General features: G+C 32.4%; 1 protein-coding gene across 1 annotated transcript in view; it reads right to left on the reverse strand.

Annotated features, from left to right (window-relative positions):
* The window catches only part of LOC126781823 (sorting nexin-25), a 368,238-nt gene extending 344,605 nt beyond the window's left edge, over positions 1 to 23,633 (reverse strand). The window contains exon 1 of the mRNA XM_050506888.1: positions 23,623 to 23,633. The gene's annotated coding sequence lies outside the window, so the exon portion shown is untranslated. The remainder of the gene's footprint in view (positions 1 to 23,622) is intronic.
* Positions 23,634 to 24,240: the final 607 nt, after the last annotated feature.

Raw genomic sequence — 24,240 nt, forward strand, 5'->3', positions numbered from 1 at the left:
TCGTTAAACCACTGAATACTTGACGTACCACAAGAGAAAGCTATTTACAAAAATATATATATTACCTAATTGGGTACATTTCGAACTTAGAGAAATTTGTAAGGTCACTGATCTATGCTAAAAGCAATGAATTCTATTAACATATATAGTTAGCAAACAAACACGGTTAACTTGAAATGTTACTTTAAGAAATATATTAAATATCACTTGTCTTTGATTTCGGCAAATTCCGAAAAAAATTCATAGCTGGGCCAAAGCCTCCTCTCCTCTTGAGACGAAGCGGGTTGTTTCACATGACAAGATAGAATTTAATCCGATAAATGTTAAACACAAATTAAGCACATTAAAAATCAGTGGTTGAAAAAAAAACCCGAGCTTGAACCTGCTATCTTCGGTTAAGATTGCTGTAGCTACTAGGCCATCTCGTTCCCTATACAAAAAATAAGGTAGAATTTAATATACTATGACAAAATTACCATTAAATTCTAGTTTAAAATGGCGATTTATTATTAATTAAAGTGCTTACAATTATTCATTGACATGCGAGGTGTCAGCTAACACAATATTAATGTGTTTGACAAATGAGAAAACAAAAAAATCTTACTTTAAATCCGTTCTCATACTAAACATCTTTCACCAAAGGAAGGTTATCTTTGAAAGATCGCTATAAAAGATAAGGATATCACCATATATTCCTAATAAATTATTTTAACGTTAATCTATTGTTGTTTCTTTAAATGATCTATTCTTATATATAAAATTGTAATGTCAAAATATATCGTATTTAATAATAATTGTTTTTTTTTAAGGTCATTGCGAGTCATCAAAACTTAAAAAACCAATATTTTGAATTGTATATCGGTTTTAAAACAGATAGAAAAAAATAAAATGTAAGTAAGAGTAGGCATATAAGAAGGTAAATAATTACTATTCACAGCAGCTTACAATATTCCTAGAGAGAATGTAAAAAGTTTTTTAAAAAAATGCGCGTAAATTCGCTACTACTAATGTTTAATAAAATATAATTATAAATAAATGGATAAACAATATTCTAGAATAAAAATGAAACTAATAAAAACCGTACAAACTATAGAACGCATATCACTTATGAATGCGTCCTTGAGATTTAACTAGTATATACGACGGTACTAAATTGGTTTTAATTATGAGTTTTTAGAAGTTCACTAATAAAATTAACATTTATGTTTGTGAAGCGAACAAGTTACTAATAAAGAAGTAATTTTATGTTAACAATTAGTTACACACATAAAATTGTTAAAAGCCAATATCTTAAGTAAGAAGGCCTATTTATGCGTCACTTATAATTTTTACGGTGACATAAATTTAAGAGGAATCGTTGTCCCGGCGATGAATGTGCCATCTCCCTAAAAGCGCGTCTGTGCATTGCACGATCATAAATTATCTGACGACGCACCAAAATAGCGTAACTCCCCAACGCCATGGGAACCGCCGGCCCCAAACTAAATGTATACAAATCTGTAGCTCGAATCAAAACGATATCAAAAGTCATCGGGGCAGCGATTTGAAACGCCCGTTCAATAAACAATTTATAAAGCTAAAGTAATTTCTTGGATACAACGATAAATGTATTACTTGGTGAGACTTGAGTAAATCGGAACAAGAAGAATGAACAATACTTCGATAGAGGCCGGAAACTTCCTTTTTTCCCCATGAACCCATATAACAATAGAAGCCTTTAATACCTAGGCCTACGGGGCGTCTTTTGTTTTATTAATTATCCAATGAATAAAATAATTGAGATTTTTGAGCTTAATTATTATAGCGCGGCTATTATTACAGCACTTTATAAAATAAATGTTATATTTTTAATATTAATTGCTACTTAATCCGCTTTTTATTTATTTATTGATATTTATTACGGAACTTAAATATAAAATTTAATGGATTTGTTAAATTTATTAATTTGTTTACATCATATGAATACACAACGTAACGAATTTATTTTTATCAAAATATCACTAGTTCCACAAGTTGTAATTATTATAGTCTTGTCAACATTCTTCAGTCTTCGCTTACAAAGAGGCAATTGGGCGCGAACATAAGCATCACGGTTTCATCGTACTAGCCGCCATCAATCAGAGAGCATTCACAGCTGATAATGTATCGTCAACAGCCCAACATTTAATTGGTGATGGATCGCCACAACTGACAGACGAATTTCACGACCGAATATCATATTTCGTAGATTCATTCTCTAACCGTGCATAAATTCGATACGGATTTATTATTTTCATCTTTACATCTTACCCTCTTTTAGGTTCGGAAGCGATACGTGAAATGACGGAAGATATGAAGGGCGGTAATGGGGGAAAATTGTACTTTATTCGATTTTGATAGACTTGATGATGGATTTAGGTCCCGCTGTCATTCAAGGGCTGACTGCCTTTAATATTGTTACATGGGATTTTAGTACTTATAGCTGAATTAAATGTAAGGATGTGACTCGTAAATAATCATATTTCATCTTTCAAAGTTGTTCGGACGAGTTTTACAGAATATACTTTGTACATATTGTTTTAAGAATGAAGATCGAGAAGTCTTTCAAATCAAGTTGGGTGTTCCGAAGCTATAAAAGTTATTATATTTGTAACTCCTCACCTTATCTTAGATACACAGAAACTACTGAAGTTGCACGTGATTTATTTGTTCATAAAATGATAAGCTTTTCAAAGTATACAAACTTAGAGCATCCAGGTGCCGACACCGAACGAAACATTAGTTTATAAACATATTTAAACTATCAACAAATTATAGTGTCACTTCATCGTTTGAGTTAAGATGGTGTAATTTAATTTATAGTTACGTATTATATATCCCTTGGTTTGGATGTGGTCGTCCCCATCACCAATTACCTATTCGATAAGGGACTTATTTATGACCTAGTGGGTCGGGTTGCGCACGGAATTAAAATTCATTGTTTCTGTTATCCTCAAAATGTACGATATACGAGGTCACCAGATATCTTCGTTTTATCTGTGACAAGAATAGGCTTTTAAAACAGAGTGCCGCTGATAGCCGAGTGGGGAGGAATAATTACGTGACCTTTACGAATTGGTAATACTTCAGGCGGTATTTATTCCTTAGAGATATCTGTTAATAAATAATTTAAGTATCGAATTTCTGAAAGATAAATCTTATCTTCGACTTTGCACATAAATAAGAAAAAAGTCTACTTAACACGTCAATTGTTTATTTGAATTGTATTATATCTTTTTTTTTTAAATAAACATTTTTATAAAAACGCATACAAACATGTACGTAATAAAATAAATTATTTAAATTATAATAGTTAAGAATTTGTTCAACGCGACAACTCTTTAATTTTTTAAATTTACTATAATACACAGGAAACTCGCAATTTTATATGCAAATAATAATAAAAAAACCTTCATGCAACATGTGTGGTTTATAAATATTTATGCTAATAAAACGGATGTTAACTTTTTAAGTTGAGTTTTCGCGAGCAAGAGTCTAAGTACTGTGGTCTGTGACCTGTGGGTTTAAGTAAATATGCGCATTTGTGAGACAGTATTGTATGTAAAATAACGTGCAGGAATAGAGATGGGATGTATCCGTTCTTTAAGCGATGACCTCTTGACTCTTTTAAGAACCGTGACACACTCAACTACCGATGTTTAAACTTTTGTTACATGTTCGATGTTTCAAGATCGTAAATAACATTTATCTGTGTATGTATGTTAGTGGACTTATTAACATATGTCCAATTCCTATTTTAATTCCAGATAATCCAATATATGATATAGAATTTTGAGAAATAGGAAGATTATTTTATCGATAAATATGTAAATTGCTATGAGGCCTCAGTTTTATAATTGGTGAAGTAAATGACATTAGGTTCTTCATCTTTCTATAAAGTACACTTTAGAATGAAAACATATTAATAATATAACTTTTAAGTAAATACCAATAATCGTGATATTATGTATAAAATAGTAAATTTCTTATTATTTTTTTTAATTCTCTGAGATTTCATTTTAGATTTCACAACTTACATTCAACATTTCGTTTATACTGGAAGTTAATCTTTAGAACTATTTTGTAGGTAAAAACATATCAAAACACGATTGTGTAATATCAGAACGTGATATGAGAAATTATTTCTAATAATTACAACATTTATATGATAAACGCATTGAAATTGCGTATCACCTAAAGATGGTTTTCAAAGTTTTAATGAAAAGTGTATAAGTAAACGGTGCACTGCTGTTTTGTTTAAGCAATTATAAAAAATATTGCAATTATTAATCATAATATATGATCATTTAAATTAAAATTAATCATTGCTTTTGTTTTTGTATTAGTTTCGATAAGCATACGAAATGATCGTGTTTCAAATAAATATGTAAATTAAAATTATTGTTAATGTCCTTAAATATTTGTATGTACGTTTTACATTTCTTAATGTAAAAATATTTTAAAGCGTCATTTTTTACGTCACTCAAATAAGTTAATGCAATACTAGCCAAATGTATCATATGACGCGATTACAAGAAGCAATGTTTCTATTTGTGACTGGGATGTTTCCGGTTTTCACTACCCGATGTTGGAGTTGAGCAATTAACGAAAGGTAAGACATATTGAAATATGAATTTATTCCCGTATCTATTTTCGTTGCGATACGTTTTTAGCAGAATTGAAACGAGTGATCTTGTTTTTTTTTGTTGTTTTGTTGTCTCCAAAGACGTGCTATCAATGCCTTTGTTACTGTGTACTTTTCTATCGGTTTATAGTTTGGTATTTTATGTGCATGAAAAACGAACGTTTTTCATTCCCATTAAAATTCAGCACACGCATTTCCACAAGAGTGAGTGAACCAGTGTAACTATAGGTACAAGGGACAAATATTTAATTTCTTAATATTAGTGACGCATTGACGATGTAAAAGCATGACCTACACCAATGTCCAAAGACGGTGGTGACCACTTACCATCAGGTGGTTCGTTTCCCCGTACTTACTTAATAAAATTGATGACATGATCAAACATATAGATAAAACAATTCGTTCTCTTTTATAAATTCTATGATTAATATATGTTTAAATAAAAAAAAATCCTCTTTCATATTATAATATGAACGAGTAATAGTGTAATAACCTTATTTTAGTAAATTTTTGATGATCGCGTAATCACGTTAAAGCACTCTGGGAGCGTTGAATGAACTTTAACGTTATATGCATTTAATATCCGTTAGTAGTTCAAATAGCTCGCTGGGGATTAAAATAAAACATTGACGTCATGAATCTATGAGATTGATGGGTAAATACGGTGTATTTTAATAAAACGCGAATCTCTTCCAAATATTTGTGTATACGAAATTTTCGCTAGTTCATGCGAACTTGTTTGTATTAAGTTTGTACTGGGATTGAATTCTTTAACAGTTTTGATAATAAAATGTATTTCTTACACTTTGAATATAAGCGCACGTTATGTGTGGGCATTGATGGTCTACTAGTTAAAACGGAAATTTTAAAATACATGCACTAAATTTTTTTCATGATGTGCTTAATTTGTGTTTGTCATTCATTTCTGGCTTGTGGGTAAGGAAATTAGAAGAAATAGAAAGAAGTATCAGCAATTCTGTCTCATTTCTATCCCATGAGGTAAAATACTCTCTAAACCTTCTCCTCAAGAGGAGAAAAGGCCTTTTGCCTTTAGCAGTGGACATTTATAAAGTGTTACTTTATGTATATTTCACATAAATACAGATTTAAAGACAGTTTAAAATGTCCATTTATCTAGGTACCGGCCTCTAAATTTGTTTTCCCGATACGAGACGAGGCTAGTTTACCAACGCATGTAGCATACCACACCAAGGACTCTCCACACTCCTCGTTCCCAGATATTGATCAATGTCAAATTAACTAATCTGGCTAATTAGTAAACATTCATTGGTCGCCTATTGCGTCATCGACTGCTACCGACAAATGACCGTTGATCATTTCAGTCAAATTTCAACTGATTTCGACGTTTAAAAGCTCGAGGTTTTTTCTAATAAAAGCAAAAATGTATGTAAGACGTCTTTACGTTGAATTTTTTAAGATATTTTAGTTGTTTTTTTTTGCGAAATGAGAGTAAAATTTCAAGGTCTAATATGAATGCAACGTCCTTTGCATAACGTTTGAGTGAAACGTTTCTATCGTTTCTCGTGTACAGAGATGCTCATGTACTAATTAACTATTTTTGGAGGTTGTTAAAAAAGGAGGAAAATATATAAACATACACAAAGAATATTACCTAGCAATCTTAATCAAATTTTACATTTGTTAATGTCATGTCAATTGTCATTTGCGAATGGTTCGCATCTTAGGAATAGCTGTTCATACTAATACTAGCATATAAATGCTAAAGCAAGTATTTCTCTCTCGTTTTATAAAATACAATTATTTTTTAACTGTGCAACTTGTAGTCATAAAAAGATCGTTATCATCAATGTTATCATCGTTTTAGTATGTGATTAAAACCATAATCTTCATAATCTCGGGATATCGACTACTCGTTCCAGATTGCTCAGGTCAAGAGCAGTTTATCCTAGTAAATAGTCGGTGCTTAATATCTAAAAGCAGCCCATTTTACGATATAATAAATGCTGCGTTCAGCATTCAGTTATAATACAAAATGTTCAAAAGTAACAGTTTTCAGCAAAGAGATCTGTCAGAAATTGATATGCACATTAAATATATAAAACATAGTTCCCCCGTCGCGTATATCTGTCTGAACGGGATAAACTTAAACTATTGAACGTATTTTCAAACGGTTTTACCAATGGATGGAATGTATTCGCTCTTTATTAGATTTAACTTTTTATTGGCCTAACCTGAGGCTTGGAATCTAGGGTCTCGGAAATACTCGGTAATAATAATAACTACCTTTATATATTTTTTTTTTTTATAGAAAAGGAAGGCGGACGAGCATATGGGCCACCTGATGGTAAGTGGTCACCAACGCTCTTAGACATTGGCATTGTAAGAAATGTCAACCATCGCTTACATATCCAATGCGCCACCAACCTTGGGAACTAAGATTTTATGTCCCTTGTGCCTGTAATTACACTGGCTCACTCACCCTTCAAACCGGAACACAACAATATCAAGTATTGCTGTTTTGCGGTAGAATATCTGATGAGTGGGTGGTACCTACCCAGACGAGCTTGCACAAAGCCCTACCACCAGTAATATTGTAGCTATTTAAATTACCCAACATTAAATACGAGCATATAATTAAATGTAGGTTATTTTAAAAGTTTAAGGATATAGGTACAGGTCCTAAGGTAACATGTAGTACATAATATAGCTTATTTTATAAGTCTGGGTAACACAAGTATATTTAATCCTTGTGATGGTCAGTTTGTTGAGTTTTGTCCATATACCCAACACGGTTCTAGTGGTTCTTGAATAACACAGGCGTATAACAAATGTACGCGATTAAACTTTTATTATTTCGTTACGAATCGACGAACGAAATAATAAAAGTGTACAAATTGCCTCATAGATCAACAATACGCTTTTTAAGTTTAGTACAACACGGTTCTATTATTAACGGAATGGGTGCATTATAAAATAATTACAGCTATTTAGTTTTAGGGTTTATTAAATTTTAAAAGGCAGTTTTTATAAATCTTCTCTTCTGTTTTCAAACTATAGACGTTTTGGTAGATTGCCAACTTTGAAGCGGATTTTGTATTAAGTCGGTAAAAGGTTTCTACTTAGTCTAAGCTTTAATCCTGATTTTTGTAGATCGTTTTTTTTTTAATATTGAGGCGATATGGTTGGTGGATAGATCACGTAGATCTAAAGCGAAGATCGTGAAGGTTCTTTTTTTAATTCAACTCAACCTGCTGTGTAAGGCGAATCCTTACCAAATTTCTATCTAGCACGCACTGAAGAAGGAATAAGGTCGTTGTCCAGCAATGGGATAATAAGGGGTTTATCATTATTATTTTAAGTAAATATGTATTGTTTCATTTTATCCTTCAAATAGTATAAGTTATGAGAGAGTTTTATCAAACTACAGGCGAAACACGCATTTATATAATAAAATATAATTGTCTGTTACAAAAATGAAAAATCAACAAATCAATGATAAACATATTTTTTTTATCAATTTTGTCGGTAATTTAAAATCTTGAGTCAAATTAGAGGAAAGGATCTACTAATTTTTTCACTGTTTTTCGTTATTATTGTTATCATTAGGTAGGTATTTACACTATGCTATTTATATTATAATATATAAAATTAAAATTAAAAAACAATAATTGTTGTTTCAAGATAATTATTAAAATACAATTTTATCACATGCGATGTTTTGTTTGAACAACTGTTATATTGTTCCTGATTCTAAGATAAGAAAACGCTTTTATTTTACCCGTAACATGTTAATATCTTCTCAAAATATAACAACTGTGTTATATTGCTCAGTGAGGTTTTCATTTGATTCATGTGCTAATGGATTCATTGCTGGCGTCTTTACACAGCAAGGTTAATAATCCCAACATACATAACTATAACAGAGGTCTGTATCTACATGAATTTTACATTATGCGTTTATTTGTTGTTATTAAAGCCGGATGGCCCAGTGGTAAGAACGCATGAATCTTAACCGATGATCATGGGTTCAAACCCGGGCAAGCAACACTAAATTTTCCTGTGCTTAATTTGTGGTTATAATTCATCTAATGCTTGAGGGTGAATTAAAACATCGTGAGGAAACAATGTATATGTCTAATTTTACTGAAATTCTGCCACATGTGTATTCCACCAACCTGCATTGGAGCATCGTGGTGGAGTAGGTTCCAAACCTTCTCCTCAAAAAGGGAGAGGAGGCCTTAGCCCAGCAGTGGGACATTCACAAACTGTTACTGTTACTGTCTATTTGTTTAAAGAATAATTATTTTATATTTGCTATCGATACACTTGCTTCATTTGATTTTATTTCTGTCTGCCATAGATCTCAAGAATATAACTTATTATATATATAGAAGAAATGTAACAAATATAACATTTAACATTACTGGTGGTAGGGCTTTGTGCAAGCTCGTCTGGGTAGGTACCACCCACTCATCAGATATTCTACCGCAAAACAGCAATACTTGATATTGTTGTGTTCCGGTTTGAAGGGTGAGTGAGCCAGTGTAATTACAGGCACAAGGGACATAAAATCTTAGTTCCCAAGGTTGGTGGCGCATTGGCTATAAGCGATGGTTGACATTTCTTACAATGCCAATGTCTAAGGGCGTTTGGTGACCACTTACCATCAGGTGGCCCATATGCTCGTCCACCTTCCTATTCTATACAAAAAAAAATTTGAAAGTTATCGAATGTAAGTATATTTTATGGTTTTACATATTTTTTTTAATCATCATTGTGGAATAGATAACGTGAAGGAGAGGCGCAGTCACTGGAACGTACAAAAACGTTCCAATAGTTCCTTAAATTGACAGTTTAAACAACTTTTTTATTAAATGTGTAATAGTATCAAAATTTATGTATTTTTAAGCAAGACAAAAGTTTGCTAAAAGAACATGCAAAATATTCTTAATTTCAGTGTTATTTTTTTTTTTAAATGAGTATTGTTAAATATAGCTGTTTTGATCCGATTTAGAGACAGACAATTTAAAACTTATTTTGTAATAACAGGGAAATCAACATAGAAATCAGCAATGATATTCTGTAAGAACTCACTTTGTATATTCGTCGCGGTGATACGCCATTTTGACACGTGTGTCCTTTAAATGTTATTATTATAGAGAGCCGTTTGGCGTGGTTGGTAGATACTTGCCTTTTCACGCCGAAGGTTGTGGGTTCGATTCCCACCCAGGACAGACATTTGTGTGCATGAACATGTCTGTTCGTCCTGAGTCTGGGTATAATTTTCTATATGAGTATGTATTTACAAAAGAAAAGTAGTATATGTAGTATATAAGTTGTCTGGTACAAGCACAAGCTTTGTACAAGCTTAATTTGTGATCAGATGGCCGTGCGTGAAAAATGTCCCAGGATATTATTATTATTATTATTATTTCTATTTAACTTTTTAAGTTTCTCTTCTTTCGAAGGGTTTAAACCTAAAACGCGGGCTGTAGCCAAGCGTTAAGGAATGTTGCTTATATTAAAAACGTTGATGATAAAGTGGATGATGATATAAATTTTCGGGTGATACGGCAGGTGTTAAGGATTATGGGTTTTTGAAGTATATGGAGGATTATTATTATAGTTAATGTCGCATATCACTTACATCTGACATTTTATGTTCGTGTTTTGCGGTGAGTTTCAAATTTGTTAAGATCTTTCCTCCTAATTACAACTAATATATATTAAAAAAAATTTACAGTTTAGTACTTTAATGGTTTTTGTTTCGAATAATGAAATGAAGTGTCAATTAATAACAAAGAAATGATAATTCAAATATATTGTTCATGAAATTTTAATTCTTAGTACGAAACTATTCTCATAGTTATCCAATAATAAAGGAATGGAACATTATTATGATTATATCAAACCATTAGTGGTTATTGTTGTCGTTTTTGAAAGCTTTTGTGTGATATTTGGTATCGATCTTCATACCTATGAACAAGTAATATATATTTAACCAAAATGCTTTTGTACAATATGGTAACAATAGCTTTTACTTTATAATTATATTTAAATTAGTGAAAGCTCATATATATATTATTTTGTTATATTTTGCTTTTTTTTATTAGGTTTGATGTGTGTGTGTTTTAATTATACATGTTAGTTTGTTTTGAGTTTATGTTCGTTAGTTTATCCAACAACCAAACAAGCTGACAAAGCTTATGAGTATCACGAATAAAAATAAACATTAATATTTTAATGCTGAGCTTGTTCGCGTATGGACGATCTATCAGTCAAATTTGAAGATTTTTTGCCGTAGTAATCCCATTTATTTATAAAGGATAATATATTATACATTATACTATTACATTGCGGTACACGCAAGGAGGTCTTCTTATAACAATTATGTAGATGATGAAAAGCTTGCAATCAATATTCGTTATTTTTTATTGATATTTAAATTTAATTATGTATGCCTACGATTATTACAAGTATATTATTGATAAAACGAATGATTACTAAATTTCTTACCGTCTCTCATCTACATTGCAAGCCGTTGGTAGATTAAAATTTACTCATCTTATCACACATATATACATGACCAAACATATTATTTTGATTTTCAATATCAAGTCAAACATTTCATAAAATATAAAACGAGATCTGAACGTAGAATTCAATATAAAAAGCGATCTTGTTAAAGTAAAAACTCGAGATCGGAGCGCACTCATTTATATCTTCGTAAATTAAAGAAAAATGTTCGAGTCGCTACATTGTTAAAATGATAAAAATATATAACTTAACAGTGACATAGAAAATTGCACTAGACCATTAAAAAGAGCCGAGATGACCTAGTAGTAAGAACAACTGAATTTAAACCGAATATTGTGAGTTCAGATCCCGGAAAGGCACCAGCGAATTTCCATGTTCTTAATTTGTGTTTAAAGTTTAGAGAAAACCAGTTAAATGGAAATATGATAAATGTATTCATCATTTTTCTTTATTAAATAAGGATATGTAATACGTGATACCTATTTATCCTTAACATTCTAACAATCTCAAACACATAAGACTTGTTCATTCGATAATATTATCACAATATGCTCGTTCTATAATATAATACAGCACCATTTAGTGTTAAATATTATGCTTACGATCTTTATATATGCAATGTTATCTCTATTATAGATCAATAGAAATCTTTTTAATATTAAAAAGCGTCGTACAGCAAAAGTTCCGTTGCCGAAGATCCAAGTTTTACCGTAATACTTAAGATCGGGGGGTTATATTTTCGCTAATTCATCGTTTCTGCCCCGCTGGTGATAAGTGGCGGACGGGTCGGGACGGAAGTCGTTTTTTTATTCTTTTCGAAACTCTTGAGTTCCTCGCAAAATGTCTTCGAAAAACGACTTTTCGCTCTTAAGTACGTTTTGACATCCCTTTTGCACTTATTTTTACAATGCCATACCACTCCTGTCTGCTCTCCGCTTTCATGAAGCATTCGTTACATTCATTGACTTCAAAATAACGAGTAAAAAAAACAATGCGCTGAAATTATTCACAATGTTTTTTTTTTGACAAAAATAAAATTACGTAACAATATCGATTCATTGTTCCGTAATTCCATTTCGGATGTGGAAAAATAAAGTCTGCGTGAATAAAATTGTAAAATTATATACTTCTTATATAATAATTGAGACATGGTTACGATTAATATTATTAATTATATATGAATTATTTTTATTTTTATTGAATATTTATCCAAATAAAATATTTATGACTTTTCATTTTGCTACCTTATTATGATATTTAAAGAGTTATTACATATGTGCATTTATCATATCATTATGCTTAAGTAATTCGCTAAATTAAACATTTATCAACAAATATTTAGTGACTAGTAGTGGAAGGCTAAAGTATAGATTATAAATATGATGTATGAAAAATATCTATTATTTAAAATTAAATTAATTAATAAAAATAGCATAAAACTTACATTAAATCTGCAGTTCCAAATCAAAAAGAACGAAACAAACGACACAAAATATACGATCAATTCACTTAAATCACAATCCACGCACTCGCGTTCAAAATTCGCGCCAACGGGACCGTGTCGGAACGTCCTCCCTCTTCCAGAGTTGGAATCACACTAGTCTGGTCGCCGGTCTAGACGGAGGCAGATGGGGCGGGGTAAATCAACCCTAGCCAACCCGAAATGGTTCGGTGTCGATAGAGGCGATTTCTGATCCGGACACAATAGCCAGTGCACTGTGATGTAATTGCTTGTTTTTTTCATTAACTGTTTCAATTTTTTAGCCACCGAGTGTATTTGTGTATGATTGAGTTTAACATTTAGTGTTGTAAAGTTGTTGTTGTTCGGCTGTTTGTTGGTTTTTGAAGTATTCTATTTATTTTCTAGCAACATTGTGCCACTGAAAAATATACCTCGATATTGTTAAAGTATAAATAATTTTACGATAATTTTAAATGCTCTAGCGTTTTTATTGGTCTGAGCCCTATCATCAGACTTTATGAGTTAGTTTAATCGTAACCGTAACCGTAACAGCCTGTGAATGTCCCACTGCTGGGCCTTCTCTCCTCTTTTTGAGGAGAAGGTTTGGAGCTTATTCCACCACGCTGCTCCAATGCGGGTTGGTGGAATACACATGTGGTAGAATTTCAGTGAAATTAGACACATGCAGGTTTCCTCACGATGTTTTCCTTCACCGTAAAGCACGAGATGAATTATAATCACAAATTAAACACATGAAAATTCAGTGGTGCTTGCCCGGGTTTGAACCCATGATCATCGGTTAAGATTCACGCGTTCTTACCACTGGGCCATCTCGGCTCATTAACAATATATAATTGTATTGTTAACATTAGTTTAACAATACCGTTAAATGGATTAATAACAAAAAAAATTACATGACTCGCAAAAATAGAAAACGTGTTCCATCGATATTTGTGTTTCACTATATGTAATCTAAAATGTAATCATGTATCATCATGAAACTACTACTTAAGATTTTAAGAGACGATTTTTTTCAGTGTTATATAAATCTACCAACCCGCATTGGAGCAGCGTGGTGGAATAAGCTCTAAACCTTCTCCCCAAAAAGGGAGAGGAGGCCTTAGCCCAGCAGTGGGACATTAACAGGCTGTTACTGTTACTGCTATATAAATTTAAAATGTAATTCGGTCGCTTACAAGAAGCTGATTTGTTTAAGTAAATTCGTACAAAAAGTTTTGTGACTAAATTCTCAATACATACATACATACACAATACCTATGTAGGTATAGGATTAGTTTAATTCCATCGAGGATACATAGAACTGATTAATAAAATAGTTGTTCTATTAATAAAATGTCTGCAATGTCTGAGCTGGAAGCTGGATATAACCGTATCGATCAAGTTTAAATTTAGTTCCGTGCCTAGTGTAAAGGTTTCGGCAAACAGTAGACACAACTATCTAGGAACATATAGACAGTCAAACACTCGTTTCATGACATATTATACAAATTTGTCTCTCAATATTAAATGCCTTTATCTTGGTAAATAACAAATTATTATTTTTAAGCTATTGACGTTGCCGCTATATTAAATCAAGAAACAAAACAGAAACATTGTGACGCGCATGATATTGTCGATAATTTTGATTTTATTATGATATTTATCTTATTTATCTATATCAATAAACATTTATTTTTAAAGTCTTGTTGCTTATGTATTGAATTTATTTATTTGTATCGATAATAAATTATTATTTTTAAAATGTATACGTATAGTAAATGTGTGACGTTTTTTGATATTTTAGGATTTTTTGATCAATTAGCCTCCAAATACGTCAGTCAATTTGTTTATATATTACGACAAATGGCCCTAAAAAAAACATAAAACCTCTTTGAACCTTGCTAGTATTAATCGACTAATCTGCACTGGAGCCACATTAATTAGCAAGTTGTTCCTGGCGTCTCGGTAGCAAGCATAAGCGATCCCGTGGTATCCCACTAAGACAGACAGTTACCACTGATGCTAATGGTACTTTGGAATTCGGCCAGGAATCCCATCTCATCTCAAATACATTTTATACAATAAGTATTGAAATATAAACAAATACAGTAAATTATAATTTCCATTGTTGAAAGTTGAAGAAGGTATTTGTTCTTTTTCAGTGACGTTTTTCTATTGTTACCTAAATTAACTACCAAACCAGTAAAATTTTGTAAATACCCTATTGCTGGGCTAAGTAACTCTTTTTGTGGAGAAGGTTTATTCCACCACGCTACTTCAATGCAGGTTGATAGATACACATGTTGCAAATTTTCAACTGTCAAATATATGTTTTCTTACGATCTTTTCTTTAACCGCCGAGCATGAGATGAATTATAAGATTAAAACTTACGCACATACTTTGTAAATAAAAGAACAAAAATTCAGTTGAGCTTACTTGGTTTTGAATCTACATTTGATAATAAAATCAAAACCCAATAGATAAAGAAAAAGCTTCATGCGTTCGTGTACTGTTGTATCGTACATCAAGCAAGCTGTTATTGTCTTATATGATTATTTTATTATAGATGACTCGATCAATATTAACTACTTATAAAAATATTATTCATACCAATGCAAGGCTCAGAACAAGATGCGGGCGTAATGACAAATTGATTTCCATACGACGGCTGGTTTGATACGATGTGTTTAAAGTGGCACTGAGTAATAGAAGCATCGTGATGTGGCAAAAGTAGTCGGATGACTAAATTATCTATACATACAGTAAGGCTTTAATGCAGTCATACAGTGATTAGATATTTTTATTACAAAGCTACAACAGCTAGAGTCTATCCAATGAAAAGTTGTTGGTTTTTTGGAATTTATAGAGGCAGGCTGGAGTTATCAACGTTTACCTTATCACGGAAAGCACGTACAGCCATATTGTCCTTGGCGTGTACTCTTTTCGTAATTGAAACGTATTATGAAAATGCAAGAAATAGAGAGTACACCTGTGTTTCGCACCTTTGTACACTATAACATATGCACAGTTGACTAGTCTACGTTACCAACGGTCGCCATGTCCGATACGATCAGAGCGACATAATAATTATTATAATTATGTAATCAGAATTCGCTTGGCTATTGTAATATCCCTTCTATGCATTAATTGAAATAAAAAGATTATTTATTTACATCTTAAATAATTCATCGCAAATATTATTTTAAATTATGGTAAGAAAATTTTCTTATATATTATGATACTAGATTCCATATATGAGTTCGTCTTCAAATTTTCATCAAATCCTTCCTTTTAATTAATAAAACCCTACGTACAAAATTTCAACTTCCTAGAATCAGTAGTTTTAGTTCAGTCAGGACAAAATGCTTACACGTACATATTATTGAAAATGTAGAATCAATATAATGGTACGTGTAAACTAAATATTTGAGATGTATGGGAATATAGCTAGAATTTTAGTTACATTATTTTACAAATTATAAAACTGCCATTAAAAGAAACACTTTATATGTACTGTAAATCTGTAAGCTGTAAGCACTCTTCTGGATTCCTATTCCTATATCCTAGTGATTGATTATTCTACTGCTAAATATCAATACTTTCTATCATTGTTCCGGTTTTTCAGTGGAAGTAACCTAGCGCAATTACAGGAACAATGCGTATAAGATCTTAGAACCTATGATTGACATTAATGATATAAGAAGCAAGCCTTTTGCCAAAAAAATAGCATTGTATACGAAAAAATTGTCTATGAATGTCAGTTAAATGAAAAATATAAGTTTATCTCATCATCCAATCTAGTTAAAATATAATGTCGACGAACAACGGTAAATATTGAATATTTGAAAACAACATATCAAGATAAGATTGCGCTAACAAACACATACATAATGACTTTTATTCTAGGAATTTAACACCGCCTTTAATGTCCTATCAAGTTAGAACTGTCGCGTTAAAAGACACGTTAATCGTTAAGTTTGCATGTTAAACTAATCTAGAGGACATTTAATCCCCAGCGTCGAGTTAAGCTCTCAAAACCTTCCATGTAGATTTTAACTAGTACGGGCATGGCGCCGCGGTTTTTACTTGAATTATTTTGTGTATTTAGGATCTATACTGACAATCACTCTTAATACTTAAGGGATAGAGGTTATATTACAAACTCGAAAGGTCACTGCATGATGAGCTTAGGACAAAATTTTAACGTAATAAAAATTTTGCTACTACAGTTAATCCGACACATAAATTGACGATGGCTTTGCGTAAATTTATCTGCTTAAATTTTTTTGTCATCAGCAATTATACTGGAAAACTTAATTATTTACAAATAAGCGTTCTAGCTTGAAGGATGATACAGGCAGCGTCAATTGTAGTGGAATATATGATCTTAGATACAGTAGTTCGAGGCACAATAATATAAAAAGTATGGGTAACATAGTATCTGTATTTACTTTAATAATGAGTAGCATACAACTTTGGCGACCTTATCGCTACATAGCGATCTCTTCCAGGCAACCAACGGTGTAAGGAATAACTCATGGGATATGATGTAGGTGGTGCTGTGTGGTATGTAGGTGTGCAGCAATTATACTGGAAAACTTAATTATTTACAAATAAGCGTTCTAGCTTGAAGGATGATACAGGCAGCGTCAATTGTAGTGGAATATATGATCTTAGATACAGTAGTTCGAGGCACAATAATATAAAAAGTATGGGTAACATAGTATCTGTATTTACTTTAATAATGAGTAGCATACAACTTTGGCGACCTTATCGCTACATAGCGATCTCTTCCAGGCAACCAACGGTGTAAGGAATAACTCATGGGATATGATGTAGGTGGTGCTGTAATAATACATAAAATAACATTTTTCTATTACAAATACAAAGTAATAAATAAATCTTAATATAAATGTAAAATACACATATTATTATAAACAAATAAATGTGTTAAGTATTGTGGAAAAAGCTCTGTGTTTGTGTGTAATTAAAAGGAAAAAACGTTTTGCTGAAGTAAGATGGCTGCTTATCTGTTAACTTACTGAAGTCCTCCTGATCGATTTCGCGCACATCATAACATATTCTACCAAAGAGCAATACTCAGTTGTGTTGCGATTTGAAGATTCAGTAAGTCAGTGTAATGTAAACTTAAGGTATGGTTAATATTTCTTAAGGTATGGTTAATATTTCGCCAATGTCTATGGGCGACCAACTACCATTAGATGGCCGGTGGGTTGCCGGAACTTATGTTAGATGAAATTTTAGCATATACTTGCATGTTTCAGTAGAATAAGCTCCAAGCCATCTATTAACGATGCCTAGCAGTGTGATTTAACTGTCTGTTACTTTACTATTATATAAATATATTTGTGTAGATATAATTCAATCATTATCATTATCATACGCTTGGATCGTCAGTAATCCCTCTTCATTGCTGATTGTACGCTGTTAACTCACATAAGCGCTAGGAATTTCAAACAATTCACGAGACGCAATGCAAATCCACATAATTGAGAATGGAAATCTTGTATTTAGAAGAGACGGATACTAAAAGTTAAATTAAAATATACAAATAACCTACACTAAACTTAGAAATATCGTTTTTATATTTGGAAATATTTTAAATTATAGTCTGAGAGAGACAAACCTATCATAGTTTGTCTCTTTCATATATTCAATAAAAATATTATTAATAAATATGACACATTAAGTAGTAAAAAACCTACTATCGCACCGAAATTAATTTGAAAATATTTAAGTATCTTTCACAAATTATTTGTAAGATATATTTATATAAAAAACGCAATGTTTAAGCTTTAACAATATTATTCAATGTTTTCAATTTTTATTTTCATTATTATAATAGACAAATACTAAAGTGAAGTGGCAAGCTATCTTCTTAAGCCAATGCTTATAAATTGATTTAATATCGTAACCCCGATAGCTTCTAGAGATGTTTACCAGGTATTCTGGAAACGGTCCAAAGTTTCACTTCCAACCTCATTACCGTAGTAGTGTTAATGCCGAATGTCCCTGAAATCTCTTAAAGGGCACTTCACTTAGTACGTTTTAATTTTGTCTCTTTATTGCTTGCTTCGTTAAAGCTGAGAGGTTATTTGGCTGAGGGAAAGCAAAAGTCCACGCCATTTTTCAGGAAATAGAAAAATAATGCATTAATTTTTTGAGCTGTGTCTAAAAAGTCATACAGTGATCAAAAAAAAAATTCCATAAATGATTTTTTTTTATGTTTCTATCATAATTCAATTTCTGACATTCCTAAGCTGTTCAAGTTTCCTGTTCAATAAAACGAATGTATTCTTTTTATTTATTTGTTACAAAGCTTTGTGATAAATGAAAAAAAAATATCCACAGATAGAAATATGTCCCATAGAAGACGATGACGCGAGAGTTGCTACTATAAAATCCCAGTGAATGAATGAAGTCACCCAAACGTATTTTTTGCTCAAACTATAATAGAGTTCGATACATCATATAAACCAGGATTATTACTATGAATCCCTTTATATGATAAACTATAACTCACTTTGAATTCATATTTACGAAATAATGGTTTGTAAAGCGGTGTATATATCAATGTCAGCTAAATTTGTGATAGCCGTAGCTTCATCGTGGGCGAAAAGTATTTTTGATATTACTTTATACTTTTTTTCAAATGCACATTCAAATGAATACACTCTAACCAATGATACCACTCATCAGACATTCAACCGCAAAAAAGCAGTACCTAGTTAGTATTATTGTTGAGTGAGACAGTTTAACTAAAAGCACGAGGGACATGACATATTAGTTCCCAAGGTTTGTGGCGCATTGGCGATGTAAAGAATAGTTGACATTTCTTACAATACAAATGTCTATAGGCGGTGATAACCACTTACCTTTAGGTGGCCTATTTGACCGTTCGGTTACCTATTCTTTACAAAAAATTCAGTCTCCATTAATATTTCAAATGCTTTTAAAATGTATTTAATGGAATTACTATTGCTTGATACATGTATCTTGGCAGTTTTGTTATAGTGGAAAATTTAATGACTTCTTTATTTTTTAAAGTAATTAAAATAGTATGACAAAAATACATTTAAATTTGTTGATAAAAACAACGAAAAAAAATTAAAACGTTATGGTCTAGATCTCTCGTATAAAATCGCTAGCGAGAGTTAGTTCACAATGAAAGTCATCCCACATTTCGGTCTGATAGATATTCTCAACAGAAATATTCAGCTGCCGTTAACAAAAGGTTGTTTCCAATGGTCAACTATTGTTCGACACCGAGGATGCACAATAGACGACATCACGGATCACCCATCCCTGAACAACAATACAACTTCGGTTTTGTAATAAGTTTTTGAGCGGATCATGGCATTTGGGCAATAAAAGTGTTTGAACATACCGTAAAGATGATTTTGAGATTTGTTTATTAGAACACCGCTTGAACCATGACCATTAATTTATTTCCTCATTACAGATACCAACAATATAACCTATGGTAATGTATTAATCATAGACAATTCCATTACACGTACGATTGTACAAAGTATTACATTTGAAAAAAAAAGTATCATTTTTTTATATAAACTTACAGATAACCACCAAAATGAAAACAAAAGATACCAAAAGCTTAGGATCAACTGTCAGGCAGACGAGCTAAAGAGACTTAGCATTAAAACTAAGAAATAAAGATTAGTTTTTCCTCTATCAATGCGCCGGTAACAACGGGATCTAAAATGTTAGATTACTTGTACATATATTTTATTTATATAATTTTGTTTTAATAATAACAATTCTTTGTTATTTTATTATTTTTAATTTTCTCATTTATGTTTTAGCATCCATGACATTTTTACTCATAATAAATCAATACATTTAGCTATTCTAATGTTAATTTTTTTTATATCTATGTTTTAGAGTCTGTGATTATTTATAAACCAAATAAATATAAAATATATTGTTCATATAGCTCATATTGTACATATATAATTATATCAAAGTATTGCTATTTGACACAAGAGTTATTGGAACATTAATTTAATATCCAGCAAAATAATAATTAGATGAGAAGCTAATAATTTCATTCGGACACAACATCATCAACGGCAGCATCGAAAACATACAAATATTATGTTATCCTATAACCGCTGAGCCGCGTATAGAGAATTAAAGGAATCAATGATTTTTATAAAATAGTAGTTTTAAATCCACGTTAACAAAATACGTCTTAAGTCCTTTTTTGCCTATTTGTCGTCTTTTCGGAAAATAGTAAATCGTCGATGCGTGTGACGTTTTTGTTGAATGTGACATTCCCTATAACGTGTGGGCCGATATCGTTTTATTTTGACAAACGGACCAGAACATTCTTTGTTATATTTAAAGCAATATATCACCTTGTATCGTATAGTTAAGAAAAAATCTACGAATTGACAGCAGATTTAAAGCAACATGATGAAAATAGCTTTATAATTTTCAACGCTTTCGTAGACATTTTATTAAACGTTTATGTATATAGATGGTATATATTAATAGACTAGATATATAATATTAATAGAGGAGTATAGTGGGGAGCCTAGTGTGAATACTTTCGGGGCTTCACCAGCCGGCCCATAATGGGCGGTGTGGCTTCGCTAATCACAGGCTTTCTGCAATCTCTCACCAGTGGCTCCAAGAAGCTGTAGTGCATGCAGCGGCCATACCCTGGTAACCGCGTTGGCTCGCGGGCTAAACCTGGTTGAGGGGGGTTTGCTAGAATGGTGGACCTACAAGCGGATCCTTCCCGCTTAATGCATAAAGTCTATCTCGGCGGGGAAAGCAACCCAACGCAGATATGCAATCGGGCTTAATGGAACTGGCGAGGTAGCTAGGCAAGGTGGACGGCCTAGGGCGACAGTAGAAGGCGCACAGTTATTGTCGGCCAGACACATCATGGGATCTTTCCTCCAGTCGTAGCGGTCTCCCGTTCCACTGGATCAAGGAAGGAGGAGACGAGGGTGTGCACCTGCGTTTTGCGCGTACGCTTGTGCACTGAAATATCTCCTGCGTAACTGACTGCTCCCGTATAAGGACTCCGATATCAATAAAGTCCTGTGGCGATGGGTCAAGGTAGAGAGGTCCGGTTTGATGCAATCCGGGCTTTGTCTGAGGCCTGCACATGGGCGGCTCTGGGGGTGTGTAACACCGTGGTCGCTTTTGCTTTTTTTGCAGGAAGTTGAAGCGGTCGCCGTGGCCGAAATCGGTCGGGAGAGTATTATTATTATATTAATAGAGCCTATTTATGTGGCATTTTCATCCGACATATGCCGGTTTACTCCCAATATTTATCTTTAGAGCCAAGGACAAGACAATAAATATAAAATAAGTATGTAAAAATGCAGCGATGCTTATTAGACATACTAACGAATATTATATTTTCACTTAATGTATTCCATAATATATTCCATTTTAATCTAAACAATTAAGAGAATCGTTTCCAGTAATAACACGATAGGTGAAGATTTATCACATCATCAATAGAATTTCAATGCACAAGACCACCCGCTTACTTACTAACGATGTCGTTAAAGACAATACTGGTGGCACAATGCAAGAATAACGACCTTCGTAGCCCGTCTGCCATTGATACTGGTACTGGCTAAACAGCCAAAAACAAAAGATGAATATAAATCACAAGCCCCACGCGTCCCGATGCAAATACAAAACTATGTCACTTTAAAAATTATGTATACAATTATATACCTTATTCCCTTAACATACAACATCAGATAGTATAAAACTTTGTAAGTCACTTCTGGCGTAAACAATAGACTGGACAACAGCGAGTTAACTTTACAACCAATATAACATAATCATTGACCTATTGTTAGAGAAACACTTCTCAAAAATGCATTATGGGTGTTAAATAACCGTACTTTAGTCACACTTTAGGACTTTGTGGAGAACGAACGACAAAATATTTCCGCCGCAACGTGTGGCGAATTGATTATTCAAAAGCATGGGTGCCATTTATTCAAAGCATTTTTTGCAAACGTTATTTAACACAAAGGTTTACTTTGTTCTCAAATTATTTTACTTAAAAATTCATTGTATTTTACGTTAAGGTACAATTACAGGTGTATAATATAAAGTACAAATACAGAGAAATAAATTCTGGAAGCATTTTAAAGCGCTAAAAATATCCATGCATTATATTTATTTTACAAACATTTAATTTTTTTTTTCTTTAAAGCCGAGATGTCCTAATAGAACGCGTGAATCTTAACCGATGATCGTGGGCTTAAACCCGGCAAGCACCACTGAATTTTCATGAACTTAATTTGTGTTTATAATTCATCTCGTCCTTGACGGTGAAGGAAAACATCGTGAGGGAACCTGCATGTGTCTAATTTCATTGAAATTCTGCCACATGTGTATTCTACCAACCCGCATTAGAGCAGCGTGTTAGAATAGGCTCCTCCTCAAAAGGGGAAGGAGGCCTTAGCCAAGCAGTGGGACATTAACAGGCTGTTACTGTAAATTATTTTTTATTGATATATGGTATGGTAGTGTATTTTTGAAAATATGAAACTTAGATTGTGTATATAAAACTTTCTATGTTAAAAGTACAAGCAATTATTTTAATCATTATGCCAAAATAGCTTAACCTAACATTCTACTCATAAAGAGAGGAAGCCATTGCCCAGTAGTGAGATATTTGCAGGCATTACTTCACTTCTCCATATGATTGATGTATATATTATATATTTATGTGTGCATATTTAGTCTGCACAAGGGTACGTATAATTATGATATTGCATGTTTTTATATGCAGCGTGTATATGTAATTGTCAACGTACCACATGTACATTTTGTCGTTGCAGACACTAACGACGTCTTAAAGAGATCGCGGCAAAACGACCTTATTATATAATAGATATTATATTTTTTTATGTTTTCGTATAGTGGATATATCTATCTATTTCGTTTATGAACATTAATACATTTCTTTAGATTGACTTTTGATTTTAAGTCAAAGAAACTTAATATACAAGCGACGATGAAATTAACCTCAACTTTATCCAAATCCTAAATGTCTGTAGAACAGACAGGGAAAATTGTACACCCTCTGGACAATTTACTGGAAGCTCTAATCTAATTGCCGCTTTCACGTGTAGTTGTCGCCTTGACCTTACTAAATGCATTTTGTATGTTACCAATTATCGCTATTAACACTATCACAACAGTTCTTGCTTCGTGATACAATATGCAATAATAATTTAAGTTAGTATACTTACAAGTACGTTGTGTTGCTGTAATAATAAATAATGATAATAAATAATGGTTCTTGGTATGTCTGTATAGATGATTCAATTTGACACTGCTAAAATAATTATCACGAAAGTAGTGAACATACATGTATTTTCTCGTGAAGATTTACTATTCACTCTGTTAAAACGCGCCGCAAGATGGCGCTGCAGCAGATTAAATTCTATACCGCTCAAACGATAAGTATGACAATTTGTATTTATGTATATACAGACAGAACATCTGCCGGGATTTGCTTGTGTTATGTAGTTTATAGAGCCGAGATGGCCTAGTGGTTAGAACGCG

This window comes from Nymphalis io, chromosome 4 (assembly GCF_905147045.1).
Source record: "Nymphalis io chromosome 4, ilAglIoxx1.1, whole genome shotgun sequence".
NCBI lineage: Eukaryota > Metazoa > Arthropoda > Insecta > Lepidoptera > Nymphalidae > Nymphalis > Nymphalis io.